Source organism: Pinus tabuliformis, chromosome 5_1 (assembly GCF_031772625.1).
Source record: "Pinus tabuliformis cultivar Carrire ecotype Pingquan chromosome 5_1, CPIR1, whole genome shotgun sequence".
Classification (NCBI taxonomy): Eukaryota; Viridiplantae; Streptophyta; class Pinopsida; order Pinales; family Pinaceae; genus Pinus; species Pinus tabuliformis.
Window position 1 is genome coordinate 216,543,910 of NC_142305.1, and position 19,623 is coordinate 216,563,532.

General features: G+C 42.1%; 1 pseudogene; it reads left to right on the forward strand.

The window, feature by feature from the left end:
• Positions 1 to 953: 953 nt before the first annotated feature.
• Positions 954 to 19,623, forward strand: part of LOC149164172 (receptor-like protein kinase THESEUS 1) — a 90,723-nt pseudogene continuing 72,053 nt past the window's right edge.

Below are 19,623 nucleotides of genomic sequence, written 5' to 3' on the forward strand. Positions count from 1 at the left end.
CAAAATTCATGAGCAGTTCATGAATTTAGAGAGAGAGAGAGTGTTCAAATACACTGCATTTATATACCATTTGATGCTGTACTATCAACCTGATAGTTTCTCTGTTCACCTTAAAAAACTGGATGCTAAGGGGGAGCGAAGGTCTATAATATTTTGGTCCTCAGTATTCCATCATGTTGGCATCTCCCCATATACATATTGTGAATTTATTGACCTTTTCATATATCCAGCCACCTCTTTATTGTCAATAACTCCTCCTGCCAGGCTCTCTGCTGAAATGCAGAAAATCTTACACCTCTCAAAGGAATACAATATTGGTGATTGGTATTTCTATCAAAACCATACAGTGATCAGGATCTATGGCTGTCAATTGGCTCCCTACAAACTGCCAAAGTATTTCCCTATGAGACTCTTTACCCTGGAATATTACCGACAATTTAGTAGTTCAGATTTGACCCATTTCTATGGTGCTACGAAGAAGGCACAGCTCAAGATAAGGCACCAACTGGGCCCTTTTATTCTTTAATAAAAGGGAAGAAGCATGGAAGGAAGGTGACACCATTCTAAGAGACAAACTTAAGCTGAAACAAAGTTTTCTTTGGGCACCATATGACCCTGAACATTTCATAAGCTTTAGGAGAGTCAAACACAAGCTTACAGGATATGTGCACTATAGTATCCCTCAAATTGAACAATATGCTAATCAACAGGAGTGGATAGAAGGCACACTAGTTGAGGAACTTATTGAAGAAGAAAGATTAGAAAAAGAAATAAAAGAGTTTGAAAAGACACTTGACCTAGACTTTGTTGGATAGGTTTTTTTCACATTTCCTCGACACCTTGGAGCAGGCACATCATCTGCCACAACTTCCCAACAACCTGCCCAAGAAAGTGCTCCACCTGCAGGGACATCTAAAGGCAAGGAGGTGCAACATTCAGAGCAGCAGGAGATAATGGTAGACCGGCCAGACACAAGCAAAGAACAAAGTCAAGGGCAAGCCCCTTCAACACAAGCAAAAGCACCTGAAGTCCCTGTCTTACAAACTCCTCTCAATGAGGAAAGAGCCAAGAAAAGGGACAGGTAGGAAGAGACACCTACAGGGGCATCCACAAAATAGCAAGGAGAGAAAAGGCAAAGGCTAAACCCCTATTCTGAGGAAGAATTTATAGAGGAGACAACAAGCAATCAAAGGGGTGAGGAAACAACCAAACAACGGATTCCTCCAAGCATGGAAACATCAGCTAGCTCCTTTCAGCAGGAGCAAGAGAGACAACAAGGTGTGGAGGTTACATCCACCAAGCAACAGAGCAAGCAAGGCTCTGACATAAAAAAGGCATTCACCGAAATCAAGGCCAGAAATGAGCCGGTAAGATTCCAGCTCTACAACCAGTTACTAAGAATGGCTCCCACTAATCAATAGAGGCTAATGGTAGCCTATGACATCAAAGAAGGGAAAATGACCCTTAGTCATTTTAGGCCTACAGTACAACAGCCCCAGTCCGCTACTGATTATATCAGGACCAATCTGGAAGTCCTTGCTAAAGACATCCACCCAATGGACCAGATTGAGTTACACAAACAAACTGGAGACATGGTGTACTCCACCTTGGCGGATAAAGCAATATTGGCCCACAGACTACAAAATTCACTTCACAACACTTCTGCCCAATTGGAACTGGAGAAAGCTTCATCACAAGCCAAGGACAATAGAATCAAGTCGTTGGAGGATATCATTATGGAGCTGGGACATGATCCCAACGATCCCAAGGGCATGCAGGCTTTAATTAAAAAGAAAGAAGAAGACATAGCAGCCCTCAAAAAACAACTCAGGCTGGCAGTTACAATTCATCCTCAAACCACAGAAGTAGCACAACAAAAAGAAGAGGAGGATGTAGTAAGTTTGCTTATGAGGATGCATAAAAGATTGATAGAAACAGAGAAAGCCTTGGAGGCATCACTGCAAGGAAGACAGGGAGAGTTGGCCTCTTAGCTAGCTCAAACAACTTTAACTCTTGGAACTGCTCCTCCTACAATCACCACAACAGTCCCTCCTATTGATCCAACACCAACAACAGGTACCTCAGCTCCAGCCTCATCTTCAGCAACAGTTTCAACAACTATAGCAGCAGCAGAACAAGAAGCCAGCCTGAGTATGGAGGAAATGATGAAAGAAATAAAGGCTCTGGAACTGCAGATGGCAGAATTAAAAGAAGCCAAAGAAAAGCTGGCCAAAATCGAGGTAAAATATGACAAATCAAAGATGGATGTAGCTGAGAAGATAAGGGAGGTAAAGGCCTTGGAGAAAAGAATAAAGGAGCTGGAGAAGGACCTTACTTTAGATAAAACTCTAGCTGAAATCAAGAAAATTTTGTGGGCCAAAATTGGCCAATCTATCACTGACCAATGGCAATCAATTCAGACCATACATGAGCAAATAGAATTGATAGGCTTAGCTCAATTTGAGACTCAAAAGGCCAGAGCATCATTGGGAAATATGCCTGAGCAAGCCAATAGAATGATTCAATTTTTGAACACTCATACCAAAGAGCAGTTGGCAGCGCTAGGTATCAGGAACAGGACAGACACCATCTTGATAGTGAAAAAGGTGCTGACCCTGAGGAATTTTGTACAGACTCTGGAAAGAAAATGCCAAGAAATGCAGGCAGAGATAAATGCCTTCAAAATAAAGTTTACAACATTGTAGAGCAAAGGATTACCCAGCTTGTTAACCAACAGTGGAAGACTGCTATCACATGAGCAGTATGCCAACAGGGTAAATAATTATGCCTCCAATCAAATTACAACATCCTCAAGCACCTCAGAAGAAACAGGGCCTCCCTCTGGACAGAGTCTTTATGACAAATTAGAAAATATGTTCTACATTGAACATGAGATAAACCATCTTTTTGAAGTCCAGCCCAACTTTTATAGATACACTGAAGCTGATGAAACACTGATAAAAATACAAAGACATCAGTTGCCTACAAAGGACTGGTGGCAAGGAATGCTGGAGGTTTTACTCAGGTAATTTTGTTTTTATTTTCCTTTTGGTCAGCTACAGGTCAGCAAATACAAATGCATGGGCCACCTATCAAAAAGTGAAAACAACAGAAAGAAGAAGCCAAATTGTGACTGCAGCTCATTAATGAAAAAATCAAGCACTGATGACAAGGCCAGGACAGCAACATGGCAACACAGCAACATCAAGGCAGCAAACGCAGGAACGCAGAGTAAAGACGCAGCTACCAGCTGACTCACTCAGTCCAAAAAGTCAAATATCTCTGACAAATTAGACAGCCAGCACATCCACATTTACTGCAACATTTATTTCCCTCATTTACTTCTTTTAAAGAGTTGGTAAAGAAAGTTATGGCTTCAGAACTTATCTACATGATATTTTGTATCCCCTTTTTTTATAAATACCTCCCCATAATATGTATTGAGGGGTTGGTGATTTTCTCTCTGGACTGCGCTGTAAATTTTGAGACTATCTAATACAAAAGCTGTTGAAGTTCACTGCTGCTGGACCATCTGAATGCGGATTTGATGTTCTGGGAACTGCTACAAAATTCTTGTGTCTTTCTATGGATCAATAAGTTTCTCTAACCCGCGTTTATGTTTTCTGTGTTTGCAAATTTCATACATGTTTCATAGTCTTAGTAACAGAGAAAAAGAATAGCCCATAATTTGGTTAAATACACTCTGTGTTCAATCTCTGCTATTAATTATGTTTTCTTCAGAGTTAGTCATAAACAGGAATTCTTAGCTGCTCCTGTTTTCACTAATTCTTTCATTTTGAATACTATTTAGGAATTCTTAACTGCTCCTTGATAATATTCAAGCACCTTCCTTCTGCCAGCATGATCAAGGATTCTTGACTGCCCTTCATCCACTGGCTTACATTCCATGAACTTCCAGATCTAAAAATTGTTCTAAGACTGATTATCTTGCTCTGTAGCATTACCCTTTACCAAAGAAACACCTTCAGCAGTACACCATCATTGACCCCATTGCCCAATGGTATAAACTGTTTTTAGACTTGCATCCCAGCTCTATTTGAGATCACCATCCAACAAACAAAAAACCAAACTCTGTGCATCATAACTAGCCTCAAATACTTCGAAAACAAATCTAAACTATAAAGAGAGAGCCCTCTCTGGTTGCAGATTGGCTAGAATCTGTAGCTAAAAGATTGGTTAGTGGTTACCTCGGCTGTATTCCCTTCAGGAGGCAGGGAACAACCTGAGTGATAACAGCTGCTTGTATTTGGCATTTGACTTCTCCAGTATGTTGTGAACCTACTAGCGGATGCGTTGGATGCATTTAATAAATCTGGTTGCTTTATCAGCCTTAGATAATACATGTGTGGATTCTGTTTGTGTAGTCGCATGAGGCATGGCAACATCAATCAGACACAACGGTTGAAATCCTAGACCCACTTGAAAGGGACTACAACCAATTGAGATATGGAGAGCTCTATTATAACTTTGTTGAACATATGGAAGACTCTCATCCTAGGTTTGAGGATGCTTATAGTTGTACATGCAGACTATGTGCATTATCATCCTATTGATGACCTCCATCTAGTCATCAGTCTAGGGATGGAAGGCAATTGACTTGGTGAGCTTGGTGTCCAATAGTGTCCAGAGGCTTGACTAGAATGTGCTCAGGAAACTTCTATCCCAATATGATATAATGGTCCGCGGGATCCCAAAATGTACCCATACTCGTTCAAAGAAGAGTTTGGTAGTGTCCTCTGCGATTATACTCTTCTTGCAGGCCACCAATATAGCCATCTTAGAAAATTTGTCCATGACCACAAATACACAATCATTACCATGCTTGGTAGAAGGGAGGCCAGACATATAGTCCATGGATATGGATTCCCACGACTAGCTAGGAGTAGGTAGAGGAGTGTACATGCCTTGCTTCTTGATGGTTGGCTTGCGATGGTGTAGGCAATGCATGATATGATATATTTCCCAGCATCCAGTTAGACTTTGGGCCAATAAAAGTAATTTCAAAGTACAACCACAATTTTTTCTACGCCAAAGTGTCCTGCGACTTGACTATAGTGCACCTCCCAAATCAGCTTGGCACCCTCGCTTGAACGAACACAAAGGTGGCCCAAGTAGCATAATAATGTGTCATGGAGGTGGAAATCAAGAACTTGATTTCCATATACTAGCATATGGTATGTGGAGGCAAACTCTAGATCATTTTTGTATATTTGTGGCCATCCAGAGGTCTCATGACCACAAGAGTTGAGAACAATAGTCAATGCTGCAATTGGGGTTTGACTGAGGCAGTCTACAACATGATTGGTTCTGCCATTTTGTATTTAATGTTAAAGTTGAATTGTTGTAGATATGTAGACCACTTCTAATGGCGATCATTATGCAACTTCCCATGTGTCTGTATAATCTAAAGAGGTCGTTGATCAGTGTGGATGACCGTCTCTCCTCCAGAATGTAATGTTTCCATTATCGGCAAGCCTGCACGATGGAATACATCTCTTTATCATAGGTGGGGTACTTCCAAATTGTATTGGAAAGTGTCTCACTATGATATGCCACTAGATGCCCGTGCTGGGTGAGGAATGCACCAATAGCATAGTCTGAGGCGTCTGTCTCGATTTCAAATGGTTGCTGCAGGTCTAGAAGTGTGAGTACTGGTGCAAAGTAGAGGCAGTGATTCAAATCAACGAATACTTTCTATTGGGACTCGGTCCAGGATAACTTTTCTTTCGCCACTCCCTTAGTGATATGACTCAAATTCCAAGTAATATGGGAGAATCCCAACATGAACCTCTCATAAAAATTTGCAAGGTCTTAAAAGTTGCGAAGTTCTGTTAGAGTGGTCGGGGCTGGCCAATCCTGAATGACTTGGATCTTAGTCGGGTCCACATGCACGCCACACTCATCTTTGATGTACAAGTATTGGACATGGTTCATGCCAAAGGTGCATTTCTCCAAGTTGGCACACTGTTTGTGCTGCCGAAGGGTTTGAAGGACCTGAGGAATGTGTTGCAAGTGTTCTTCTCAACTCTTGCTGAAGATGAGGATGTCTTCTAGATAAACCACAATGAACGAGTTCGTGAAGGGCCACAAGATGTCATCCATTAGCCTCATAAAAGTAGTAGGGGAATTTGTTAACCCAAAGGGCATAACCAACCATTCAAAAATTCATTCCTTGGATTTAAAGGTGGCCTTCCATTCATTTGAGGGCTCTATTGGAACCTGGTGATAACCAAAATTCAGATTGATCTTGCTAAAATACTTGGCCCCTTTGAGTTGGTCCAACAGGTCATTAATCCATGGGATTGGATACCCATTCCTGACAGTGATTTTGTTTAATGCCTGATAATAAATGCAGAGCCTCCAAGTCCCATCCTTCTTCTGTAAAAGTACAATCGGGCTCCCACAAGGCGAGGAACTTAGTCGGATGTGCCATTTTTGAAATAACTCCTTGCCGCTTGATCTCCTCATTTCCCAGAATGGAGAAATAATATATCGGCTCATTGGGTAGAGGTGCTTTCGGATTTAGATCGATTGAATGCTTGACCTGACAATGCAAGGATACCCTTGTGGGTGAGGAGAAGATGTCTCTGTATTCTTCCACAATCGTATCCACCTACTTCTGCTACTTGGAGGAACCTTTCCCTGGGGCCATGGATGTGGCTATGACCTTCCCCTTACTTTGAGAGTGAATCAGAAAGAAAACAAATTTCCTAGTATGGGAGATGAAATTACTGCATTTCTTAGCAGAGATCAAGGAGATGGTGGTAAGTGGGGCTACCTCCGGTATCCTATATAACATCCTACCCAAATAAATAATAACAAAGTGAGGTCTAAACTGATATACAACATGCCGCTTCCATAAGTATGGTTGTCCTAATAATACATCACAAACTTCAAGAGGAGAAACATCACATAATACCTCATCCCTGAAGGGCTTGATGTTGTAGGGAAGATGACACTGTTGCCAACACGAAGATCTCGTCCTTGGTGAAGCCACTCGATGGTGTACGACTGCGGTTGTGTTGTAGTTGGTAGGCCCATTTGCTTCATGAACTTTTCTGAAATGAGGTTCTTTTGGCTCCCGCTCTCGAAAATGAACTAAAATGGAGGATCCTTCACCCACATCTGTGAGTGGAACAAGTGTTCCCCCTCTTCTGGATCTTTAGGCTCGATATTATGGATCTTGGTGGTGGCCACAGTGGCATTGGGCTCTGCGTCAATGATCTGCTTCCCTTTGTCATTCCCCTTATCGGGTTTTGACTTAGAGTTGAAATGTGCGTCTGACTCAAAAGCCTTCATCTCGGCCACCAGTGACTGCTTGGCCTGAAACTCACTTGTGTTGTGAGTGGAGCTCTTATGGAACTCACACCATTTTCCCGTGTCCTTCTTTGTATTCATGGTGTTTTTCTTTGCTTGTAGCTTCAATGGGTTATCCTGGGTTTACCCTCCTTGGATTTGCCCTTTGTTTTTCGGTTTGGGGGCACCTTTCCCTTGCTTCGGATTCTCAGATCCAAAGTCTCGATTTTTCTGTTTAAACTTATGCTCAATCTTGACAGTGTATTGGTACACCGTGCTGAGCGAGGAGATGTATAGGAACTCCATCTCATCCTGGATGTACTTGTGTAGGTACTTGTGGTACTTGTTTACCAAATGTTTCTCAGAATCCTTGATACCCAATTTTGTGCAAATGGTATGGAAAACATTGGTAAGCTCTGACACGTACTAGTTTCTTCCCTACCGCAACATGGTCCACTTTATGTATTTATCCTCATAGCTCCCGACAGGGTAGTACTGCTCCTTGATGGCATCCTAGAACGAATTCCAAGTGGGTGTGGCTGAAAACAATGAGGGTGTACTTTAATATTTCTTCCCACGGTAGCTTTCCCACCAACCCTTGACGTGGGGGCGGCTTTGAGAAGTGCAAAAGTAACCTTTTCCCAGCTGGAAAAATCATGAACCAAAAAATATCCTTCTAACAGATTTAACCATTTATCTATGGCATCCGAATCTATTTGAACTTCAAATATGGGAATGTCAAAGTTAACTTGTACCTTAAAGGGTGTGGTGCTTCTAGAGTAGCTGCTGGAAGTAGATGCGTCACCGTTGGGTAGCCGTTGAAGGATCTGGGCAAAGTTGCCCGTCATCGCATTCCTTTGTTGGTCGAGGGCTTCTTCGAGCAAGATTTTGAAAGGATATCCTACACCCTCATCTTTCTTCTCTTTTGCCATGGGAGGCCATCGAGATTTGCGAGGCTGGACTTGCAAAGGTTTGACCAGTTCGAACCCTAACTCCTTATATACTGACCTTGTTGGGGACATGCAAATGAAAACAGAGAAAGAGCAGACTGCTTTGATACCATTGATCTGAACTTAAACATGAACACAAAAAATTATAGATATAACCATAAATATCTAGATGCAACAGAAATAACACTTCATTTCATTGATATCAAATACTGAAATATGCTTACAAACATAATGGAAGCAAGACTAGCTCGGGCGATGGTAGCTTATTTATGAGAAAAGACATGGCGACTACATGCCTCTGAAATGTGTTACAATGAGGATTAAGGGCCTATTTATTACTGAAAAACATGAGAAAACCCTAAACAACCAAAACTGTAACCCAGGAGATGTAACGCCAAGAGTTTGTGGGCCCCGTTGGGGTTAGTTGGGCAGCCAACTTCCCGGGGTCATAACTTGGTCATATTATATCCATTTGGCACGTATGATACCTTGTTGGAAAGGTCTCTCTAGGTCCTACAAGATTTTCCATAGGCCCTTGCCTATGGCTATGGGCCTGGAGTGGACCTAAAAAAGATGCTGTTAAGGGGGTAAAAAATGCTTCGAAAGTTCAGGACCCAAAAACTGCTAAAAATAGTAAATGCTGAAATAAACAAGGAAACACATGAAATTGAATGAAGGTCTAAGTGGAATACATGGGTGGCCACCAATATCCACATGGATCATACTTGAGGGTGGAGGTGTGAGCCTCTAGATTCCCTTGTTGTGGATGTGTTGAAGCCCCGAAAATCGGGTCGACAACAAGGGGGATACCCACCCGGTCTGGACCTTGGTTGGCAGCTCCTTATCCGTTTGGTATAGCGGGTCCGACTGGGGATAATGGGACCAGTTTCCCAATCTAAGGGTGTGTGTGTGTGCAGAGTTGGATGATGCTGATCTAAGAGTTCTAATCTAAGCTACTTTAATCTAATTCTATGCTATTGTAATCTAATGAAAACATCACATCTAATCTATGCTAACCTGGGATGTATTTCTTCTATTATGCGATCTAAAGAGATTTCAAATAATAACTGGTAATAAATATCATTCAGCTATCATAAGAATGGAAATCAATTAAGATGAACTACTTTGCATAAAAAGTTAGGCAAAACAGTTGTGAACAACATATCGCATAATAAGTTATTCATATATCAAACATAAATAAATGACTCCACCGTACAAAAGTGCCAAATGGTAACTCAAACACTCATGCAATAACATATAAACAACTAAAAAGTGTATATCACTTTAAGAATATAAGCAGAACTGATCAAGAGATAGAAGTACCATTTATGACTGGCCCTACTCATAAGCTTCAAGCAACAATGATTTATCTCTACTTGTTCTAATATCTACCAAGAGTACAGAAGTGCAACATCAGTAGCAGATATCAAATGCAAACATTAATAAACCTTGATCCATTCATTCATCAAAACCTCCTCTGAGGGTGCAGAAGTGCATGTTCTGAGGACAAGTTTTTGACAAATTTCTGGACCCTTCTCTAAATGCATGAGAAGGGTTTAAATACTACTTCCTAATTCTAATAATAGTTTATTTACAAAATTTAGGATGCGGTTTTCAAATGACCGTCCTTTTTCTAATCTAATTTTTAAGAAAAAACAACATTCTAAATTAAGCTACTTCTGAATCTGATCTTTAAAGCTGCATGCATTCATCATTGGTTTGAGGAGAGTCGGCTGGCTGACTTCTGCTTTGAGCTGGGCTGAGAAAACGGAATCTATGAGAGCTGGCACCACTTTCTCGGCCGCATTTATGATACATTTCACAGTCATCTGCTGACTATGTGGCTTCACCAAGTATGCCCAGTAACACTCCTAATTTAACCTGTTTAGTGCTTGGACCTCTTTTCCCTTTTCTGGAACCTTCAGCTTCCATTCTGCTTGTTCTGCCTCCCTGATTTGATCGTCCCACTCGTTGAAGAGCAATGCTGAGCCCACTTCTTGTGCTACCTGTGTATTGCTCACAGGTATTTTTGGGGCTTGTCCTTTAAGATTGATCAGTTCATCAAAGGTTTCCCATTCTTTATCTAATTCTGTTGTGACGGGTGGTGCTTCAATGACGAGAGGGGGGACATCTCTTGGCGGGGAGGCGATAACTTGTTGCTGTGGAAATTCCATTGACTCAGCGGTGTCCTTAGCTGACTCTTCGCCTCTATCTTTTGTTGTTTTAAGATCTTTTAGAATGCTCAGGAATCTCTTGTCCAGTCTTAGATTTAGATCCGGAAGCGCTTGAATTCCCACTAAGGCTAATGCTTGGAGTAGGTTCTCTGGCAGGTAGTTGCAGCTTTTCTAGAGGAACACTGGCTAGTCTTCTTTCCCTGTATACCATGAATCTTTGGAGGTCATCTGGAGACAATCGTGATTGAGCTTCCCACAAAATTTCCTGGAGTGAGCTTTTACTCTGAAATAAATCATCAAATAGATCCTTCTTTCCAACGACCACTTTTATCTTGACTGTCGTTGTGAAATCCTGCGCAACCTCATTTGGGTCAAATGGCCTTGCCGGGAATTTAAATAATTGTAGACACGTCATATTCTCTACTTCGATGAACGCGTGACCTACATCGAACAATGAAAAGGCCCCACAAGCTATAGGAAACTGAGGCCATATGGCCTTCTTTTTGTCTTTTAGGTCTTTAGTTAGGCCACCTTCTGAACAAGTTTGATATGCAATTTCTCGAGCCAGAAGTTTGTCAGGAATATACAAAGGCAAGACATGAGGGGGGACGGTGCTTCCAAATACTCTAATATAGGTGAACCATTCTTCTCCGAACCATCTTGTGATGGGGATGATATCTATCTGTGCCTCAGGTGAGCACCTCGGGGGTTCTTTATCATACATCATTCTATACATGGGTAAGATAAGCCCGTGACAAATTTGGTAGAAATGTGGAATGAACTGAGAATCCCATAATATCTTATGATAAACATGGATGGGTAATGGGTCCTGAGTTGTCCATTTCCAACCCATAGCGGGAAATTTAGACACATAACAAATAGAATCCATAACATATGCGGATAGGTAAAAAGGAGGATAGATCCTTTGAGACATGGATCTTTTAGACCAGTAATTGATAATAGCCGTGAATAGGTTATCAGAAAAGATCTTGGCCCAATCTATAATAACGGCATTTGTGGCAGCATCGATCAATGGTAACCATTCAGATGAAAACTTATTGATATCTGGCATCCCAAATAATCTACAAAGCATGGCCGCAGCAAAAAAATACAGAGAGGTGAGGGAACCAGTGCTGTACATACCGTTTTTATCTTTCTTGAGCAGTTCATCTTTTCTGGACCAATCTTTGGTGGTCTCTGATAGGTTTGGGTTCTCTGCCACAATTTTTTTGATGAATTGTGCATTGTAAGTTGCCTGCGGTTCAGGAAGATGATACATGAGCTTTAAGTCTTGTGCAGCGAATGACCCGATGAGCCCATGTCCCTGAACCTTGAACTGTCTGTTGTTCATTTTTGCATTGTCAAGTATCCACTTGATCATATCTGTATATGGGAGAATTTTAGGCCTTGTTGCTATCCGATGAAGGAATGAGCACGCCAGTTCTTCTAAGGATGCTTCGGAAGAGCCCTGTGAGTCTGCAACAGCGGTAACCTTCATTATTCTGGGGTTTTCTTCTTCAAGCAGTCTATACATGCTTTCCCACGTCGATATCCCTGCGTCCCTGCTACAAGCTGTGTCTGTATATAAAGGTGCCATTTCCTTCACCTCAGAGCCCTGAGCCTTATTTTTCTTTCCCATTTCTTCCTGCGTATGGCTTGGTATCGTCTTTCGTTCTCCGTTCCTGCAGCTCACAAGCGAAATGGAAATGACTAATCAAGAAACGTGATGGGAGAGTCTTAAATGTAGCAGATATATCAAATATGCCACCTTACGTGAAGTAATTCTTTGCAAAAGCACGTGTCTACATTTAATAGATGACAACTAATTCCTTTATTATCATTAAAAGTGCATGATCTTGAGTCAGATTATGGTAAGTGGCCTTTCTTGAATAGCGTGCCCAAAAGATTCGTGATGGAGTGATTTTGCGATTTGGTTCGCAATCGTCGCAGATCGCGACATCGCATTATTGCACTATCACGCTCTCGCATCGACTCACAAATATAACATTGCAGAGTTGATTTGGATTAATATCGCAACCATTGCTTTATCGCGATATCGCAACATCGCAGATCGCAGAAGTTTTATGCTTGCCATATTTTGTTAGCCCATTCCCTACGATATGCGATCTTGCGATCGGGGTTATCGCAAATCGGAAAATCTTGAACTCTTTCTCATTAGCATTACCTTATTGCGATGCGATAAATTGCTTAGTACGAGAATCTTGCACATACCAGGATTATACCCAAATGGAGGTGTTTTTCTATCATTTTATGATGCGACTTTTTTAAAGATTTTTTCTTATCATAAACTTAGGTTTTAAAGTATTCAAAAGATCTTCCTAAGCTTATGATGGTAACCTTACTTTGAAGAAAGGAAACTCTTGCTTTTCCTAAATTTTAACTAAGGGTCTCCATTCATTTAGTATCTTGGACAACACTTAAATGAAAAAGGGGGGGGGGGGGTTGTTGCTGGCCACAACAGGATGTAGGTATCGTATCTTTTTATTTGCTGGTTGAGCAAATGTGTATATGCATGTATTATTGTAAATACTGTATCAAGCTAGATTTATAAAGCTTCATAGACAATATGGTTAGTTGATGGTTGAAGCAAATGTGTATGTGTATATGTGGTTATTGTTAATACTGTAAGGAGTTGTGTTATAAAGCTCCAGTAAACAATATGTTTTTCATGTTTTAGCAGTGGGCATTCTAAATACTGCAACGAGCTATATTATAAATATCCATGGGAAACATTCTTTTTTTTCAACAGTTTTGTGGTTATAGGTGTTGTTGAACATCGAGGATGGTGTTCCCCCAAGGGGGAGGGTTCTGTAACAACCCTGGTGAAAATTCCATGTAAAAATATATAAGGCCACGGTGATGGGACACATATTCCAAGCTGAATGGTGGGGGAAACATCCTAATGGGTGTTGATTCAGTTTATTATGGCTAAGGAAATTGGCAAAGGCAATGGAAAAGGCTTTGGAAAGGCATGAGGCATTTATTGGCATTTTATTTATGAAAATAATGGAAATTAGGAGAAAAGGAAGGTGAAAGGTCATAGGTTGCATGTGAGGAGGAAAATGAAGGAAAATAATGGAAAATGAAGAAAATAGAGGCCTCATTAATAAAAAGGCTTTTGAGGATCAGTGGGCAAGACTTGATCAGTTCAGTTTTGGAGCTCTCTCATTATTATCTCTCTCTCTCTCTCATACTCTTGGAGAATTAGAGTTTTCTTGGAGCACTCTTGGAGGGTGTGGCATACTTGGATTCTTGGAGCAAGAAGGCAAAGGAAAAGTAGGAAATCGCAAGAGGGCATCGAGATCAGTAGCTACCTTAGATTTGCTTGCATGTATCGAGTTGCATGTATGTTTCCTTCACTAGTTTTGGCATGCATGGCATATGCATGTGGATTTTTGGTTGTGATCTTTCATTGGCATGGAGGATGGTTGGGATTGGCAGTGGATTGCCTAGCCTTTCCATTTCCTGGATAGCCATGGTGATTGTGGGTTTTTCTCCTTGTCATGTTTTTGGTTGGATCTCATGTTTCCTTAGCTTGGGTTGAGTTATTAGTCCCATAGCCTTGGTTGGACAAACACTTTGGAGCCCTGGAACAGCTTGGGTTGAGTTACTAGTCCCGTAGCCTGGGTTGGAAAAATGCTCTGGAGCTCTTGGTGGGTTGAGTTACTAGTCCCGTAGCCTTGGTTGGAAAAAAGCTCTGTAGCTTGGTAAACATTGTGGGTTGAGTTACTAGTCCCATAGCCTCAGTTGTAAAAATGTTCTAGAGCCCTAGATGGATGGGATAGAGACCGATCTGATGATGGTTTTGGTGGTGTATGACCATGAGGTAGAATCACTGTTTGATGGGTTAAGGTGGATGGCCTCTGGAAGCCCTGGATGAGTTTTGATTGACGTGTTCAATGAGATCTCACATTCATGGTTAGAATATGGCATGGGGGTGAATGACTGAAGAGATATTTGGCTCAACCATTCTATGGTCAGGTGGAACGTGGAAGTCCCATCCCGGGTTTGTATTTTGCATCATTAATGAAAGGCTATTTCTCCTAGTTATATCTATGAGTATTATGATGGATTATATGTGGTGTATATGGCTGTGATTTCATTGATATTTCTATCCCTATTATGTCGTTTATGTATATGTTTTATGACAACAAGTATGTATGGTGTTACACAGTAATTTGTCACCATTGGTCACCGTCCCTATCGCCCCGTTTCCATACAGTGGAGGACGCATTCCGGGACCTGTGAGCAGTGACATAACCCAAAAACACTTGCATTATGTTCCCCTGAGTATGTACTTCATGTTCCCTGAAGACACCTTCTGCAAATTATCCCTGGAAAGTACTCTTTTTCCATTGGCGCAGGTCCATAGTATCTTACCCGCGCCAATCACTGAGATCCTCAAAAGAGGGCGCGACCATTGGCGCTCTGTCACAGAACAACACCCGCGCCAGCCCAGTTTGGTAATGATTTTTGACAAACGCACGCCCATCTGCTTTTTCCCTTCAGATCACGAAGTCTTTTGAGGGTAAAATCCACCGGATAGAGGTCGAGAGTCATCATCTATCCTTGACATCTATCCACAGTAGCTTTTCAGAGATAATGCCAATCCACAATGAGTGTCCTGGTTCATCGAATCTTTCTCCCTTCTCCATCTATAAATATCTGTCCTCATGCATTAGACAAGCTAGTTTTTGAGTTCTTGGAGGAATGCTAGTTGTGATTATGCTTGTCGTGAGTGATAGTGAAGCATAGAGAGGTTATGCTGCCGGAGAGGAGGTACATTGCAAGACACATATAGTTGCTCGCCCAGCCAGAGGAGAGGTTCAACGTCAGAACCTTGGTTGTAACTTTTCCTGTCTATTATTCATTAATGAACGACTGCTATTATAGTTCCAATCTCATCGTCTATTATAGTGATGTTTGATTTATTTCCTTTCTGACTGAAATATAGTTGTGCCTTGGTGGATTTTATGCTTGTATATGTTTCTTCCTTTGCATGTGCAGGTGTCCGTTTGCAAGAATCGCAAGGATTGTGACTTGCGGGAGCAAGGGAGCGGGAATACCAACTCTGCTTCGACTATAGCGTTGGATTCCAGGTTGGTCTTCTTAATTCACTTTTAGTGTACAACTAGGAACTTGCGTGGCAGCGTGAATCGATTGTGGCTAGTTCTGTTTTAAGCTAGTGGGATCGCCTCTGTCCGCAGAGGGGATTTACCTATCCAACAATTTGGCGACTCCACTGGGGAGAAGCTATTTGGAGTTTGTCTTGCATGTTAATTTTCTCTTGCTTGCTTGAGTGAATGAGTTTTCTGGGTCAGTTTTGAGATTATTCTTTACTGTTTGATCCATCTGAACACTGTCAGCCCGACCTGGGGTCGTGTTATTTATTTTTTAGCCGGCAAGCTTAGTTGGCGCGGTTTTTACTCTGACAGTCGCGCCAGTTGGCGCATGTTGCCCAACAGCAACCCGCGCCAATCCTTTGGTAGCGCAAGTTGCAGGCTGACAGTCGCGCCAGCCCTGTGAATTTTGCCTGTGTGTTGGTTGGAAGCTCTTTCAACTCAGATTTTTATCTTTTTATACCTCTTACAGCCTCTGGAAGTGTGTTGAACCTCTGTTTGACTAGTTTTACCCTTTATCCTTCAGTTGTTTGCTTATTTCTATTGATTTTTGTCTCAGCCCTAGAACATCTTGTGGCTTCGCATGTCTAGCCTTCTGTGGGAAGTTTCAGTCTTTTGATTTTCCAGTCAACTTGTTGGTTGTGTTCCGCACCTATCTAGTGGTTTGTTAAAGCTTGGTCTTCTATGCTTTGGGTGATTCACTTCTAGCCTCTTTGGATTTTGCTCGACTTCATTTGAACTTAGATTACATGGTTCATTGAAAGTCTTTGTGTTTTTCCTTGCTTGCATAGTTCATGTTGGTGTTTCAGAATTGGTTCTATTTCATTGAGTGAACTTGGATTGTTTATACTTGTGAATATCTCTTAAGATTTGTTTAAATGCATCATGCCATCTTAAAGGAAAGAAAAACAAAAGATATTTTGCATCATATTAGTTAGCGTTTATTGTTATTTGTTGCTATTAAAAAGAAAAAGAAAAAATTTTCATTTCTTGTTATTAGCTGCATTAGGATCTTTGTTGTTTGCTGAGTGATCATTTCGTTTGTGTAAAGATCTCAACCCTCCTGTAGATAGAATTCATCGAATGAAATGGTATAGTTTTGGCATGTAGTTTGCATTTAAGAAGTTTTTGAGATATCACATACGGTAGGACCAAAAAACTGAAACATAATTGAAGATAAACTTTAAAATAAACTCAATGAACATAACAACGCATTGGAACATAACGCAAACATTCTAGAGGTCTAGGTTAGAGACGTGTTCCGGCGTCTTTAAACCTGGTAGCTTACCGTCGAGTGGTTGGGTGATTCCTCCACGGTGAAACGATAGGTGCCAATACGGACTGTGCTCCCACGTACAGTCGCGTATATACGGGAGACCCCACTAGGCTATTATCCTTTATCCATAGGAAGCCGAGTCTGCCGCCTTACAAGCCGTAATGCACTGAACACAGCATTCGGGAAGATTGACTGCAGTACGAGAAGTCCTTGGTTTTCATTTGATTTCCAAGGTGTATAAGCAGTTTTACGGATTGTTTGGTAAACCTTTTGCCTAGAGTCTCCAGAGTAGTCACTTTTGATCCTTTTCGGACTCCCTAAAAGAAAAGGTGCCTGTGAGCGTCTTGTCCCTTCGAGCTCATTAAACATTCGAAGGAGACTAGAGTCATCTTTTGTCCTTTTCTCGACTCTTAAAACATGAAAAGGTCAAGTTGTGTCTCAGTGTCTTAAAATTTATTTGGTCACGATAACATTTACCCAATTAGATTTTGTTTGCGTCAGTTTGAGTAGGGGTTGTCTCGGTAGATTCCTTAGGTTTGTGAAGTTTCATCCTGGTGGAATTACCAATTTCGTCTTCTACCGAGACACCGGTTGTGAGTCTTCCTGTGGTTCTGAGTATACAACCACTTAGTTCTCGTGCCCCAGGTGACGAGACTTACCAGTTTCATTGGAACCCTACGTGGGAACCTTTTGAGGACGGTGTCCCTTTTTGGGACTATACTTCTCCTCGTGTGTCAGTCCCACCTGTTTCATCTGACATGGATGATTTGTCCCCTACAACGACTGATGAGTCCGTTGCGACGAGCGGTGAAATTCCCACCTCAACGGACCCTATACATGTTAGTAGTACACCTACTACTACAAATTTACCACCAGGCTATAAAGCTTTAAGAGATACTATGCCTTCTGGAACTCCATTCACGGGTTCCATTTGGTCACCACACACTTTTCCTACTACGGAGCCTTTTACTCCACAAAGTCGCAGTCCATCTGTTACCTCAGTCACAACCGCTCCAACGGTCTGTGCAGCCTCTTCGAATCCTATTTTTAGTCGTCCCTCAGCTTCCTTGTTCGGAGTCTCTGATCCCATGACAAATGTCCCAATACAGGGGCCATACGATCCATATTTGTCATCTCAACCGGTTGTTGAGGTATCAGTTCCATTGTCAATTGATTGGACCTCCACCTCTTTCCATGGTGGTCAAGTTTCATCTGTGTAGTCTCCAAGACAACCCCCTCAAGACCAACCAGGGCAATCCTTTCGTGGAAACCCTTTCGCTACTGGTGCTCCCTTTTCCTCTTCTTATATGCAACCTTCTGGTAACTCAGGTCAGTCATCTTTTCAACAAGCCCAACCTGGTATCCAGCAACAAACTATTAACCCAAACCAATCCAATGTCCAGTATGGTCCAATATCTGGAAAAGTTACTCAACCACTTGGTCAACCTACTGTCCAGTATTCACAACCCTCTGGGCAAGCTGGTCAGCCTCAAACATAGTTGGGCCAACCAACTGCCCAGCCCTCTCAGCCATCTAGTCTGTTAGGACAACCTTCAGCTGCGCAACAACAGTTCCAATCCCAACAGGTAGGCCAATCTCAGTATCAGTAGGTACAACCTTCTGGACAGGTCGGCCAACCTCAGTATCAACAAGGTTTTCCTTCTGGCCAGATAGCCCAACCTACAGGACAGCCTATTGGTGCTGCTCAATCCGGTCCGTGGCCCCAAACGGGACCCCAAAACCCATCCGGCCTTCAAATGCAGGCTGGGGCTCAATCACAAACTTTTTATCCAACCCAGCCTGGTGCTCAAACTCAATTTGGAGCCCCACCACCGTATGGCTACCAGCAACCTCAAGGGCAAACTTTGTTCGCCCCATACCAGAACTACCAACAACTGCAGGCGAATCCTTCGCAGACTTATCAACAACCATATGGCGCATCTGCAACATCGTTTGGTAATCCTTATGCTGGGGGGCAAAATACAAATCCCTATGGCCAATACACTATGGGGCCAAATTCGTCCCGACAAAATCCATGGGGGCAACCACCACCTGGTTGGAACCCTGGTGCTCCATCCTACCAGCAGCCCCAGATGCCTTTCAATCCTCAATTACCATTCTTAGCGACTTTAGAATTACCGGATGTGTCCAAATTAACCAATGATCCTATTCTTCATAATCCTTATTGGCCTCCAGTTCCAACTAAAATACCTGGTGACTGTCCAAAATTCGATGGTAAAGCCAATGAAGACCCACAAGCCCATGTCATGACTTATCATTTGTGGTGTTCATCTAATTCATGGCTTGATGATTCAATTCGGCTTCGCCTTTTTCAAAGGACTCTCACTGGCTCTGCCGCTAAGTGGTATATCGAACTTCATCGCGGGTCCTTTCAGGATTTCAATTCTTTGGCTATGGCATTTCTCACTCATTTCCAGTTACCCATTCGATACGAAACGGGTACACACCTCCTCACTTCCTTAAGACAAACGACGGCTACGCATATCTCTGATCATATCCATGAATGGAGACGGCGTAGACGTATGATCAAATTTTGGATTCCCGACCAGCTTCTTACCGATTGGTTTACGACTTCGTTCGTGCCTCCAATAGCTCGGGATATCGCCATGGGAGCGTGTGTCACTGAAGAGCAAGCTATTGCGCGAGCTCAGTACCTTGACTTGGTTTATTCTCAGTCAGGTACATTATATGATTATTTACCTGATGCCCCTAGACCAGGAACATCCAAAGCCCCGCCAACACCA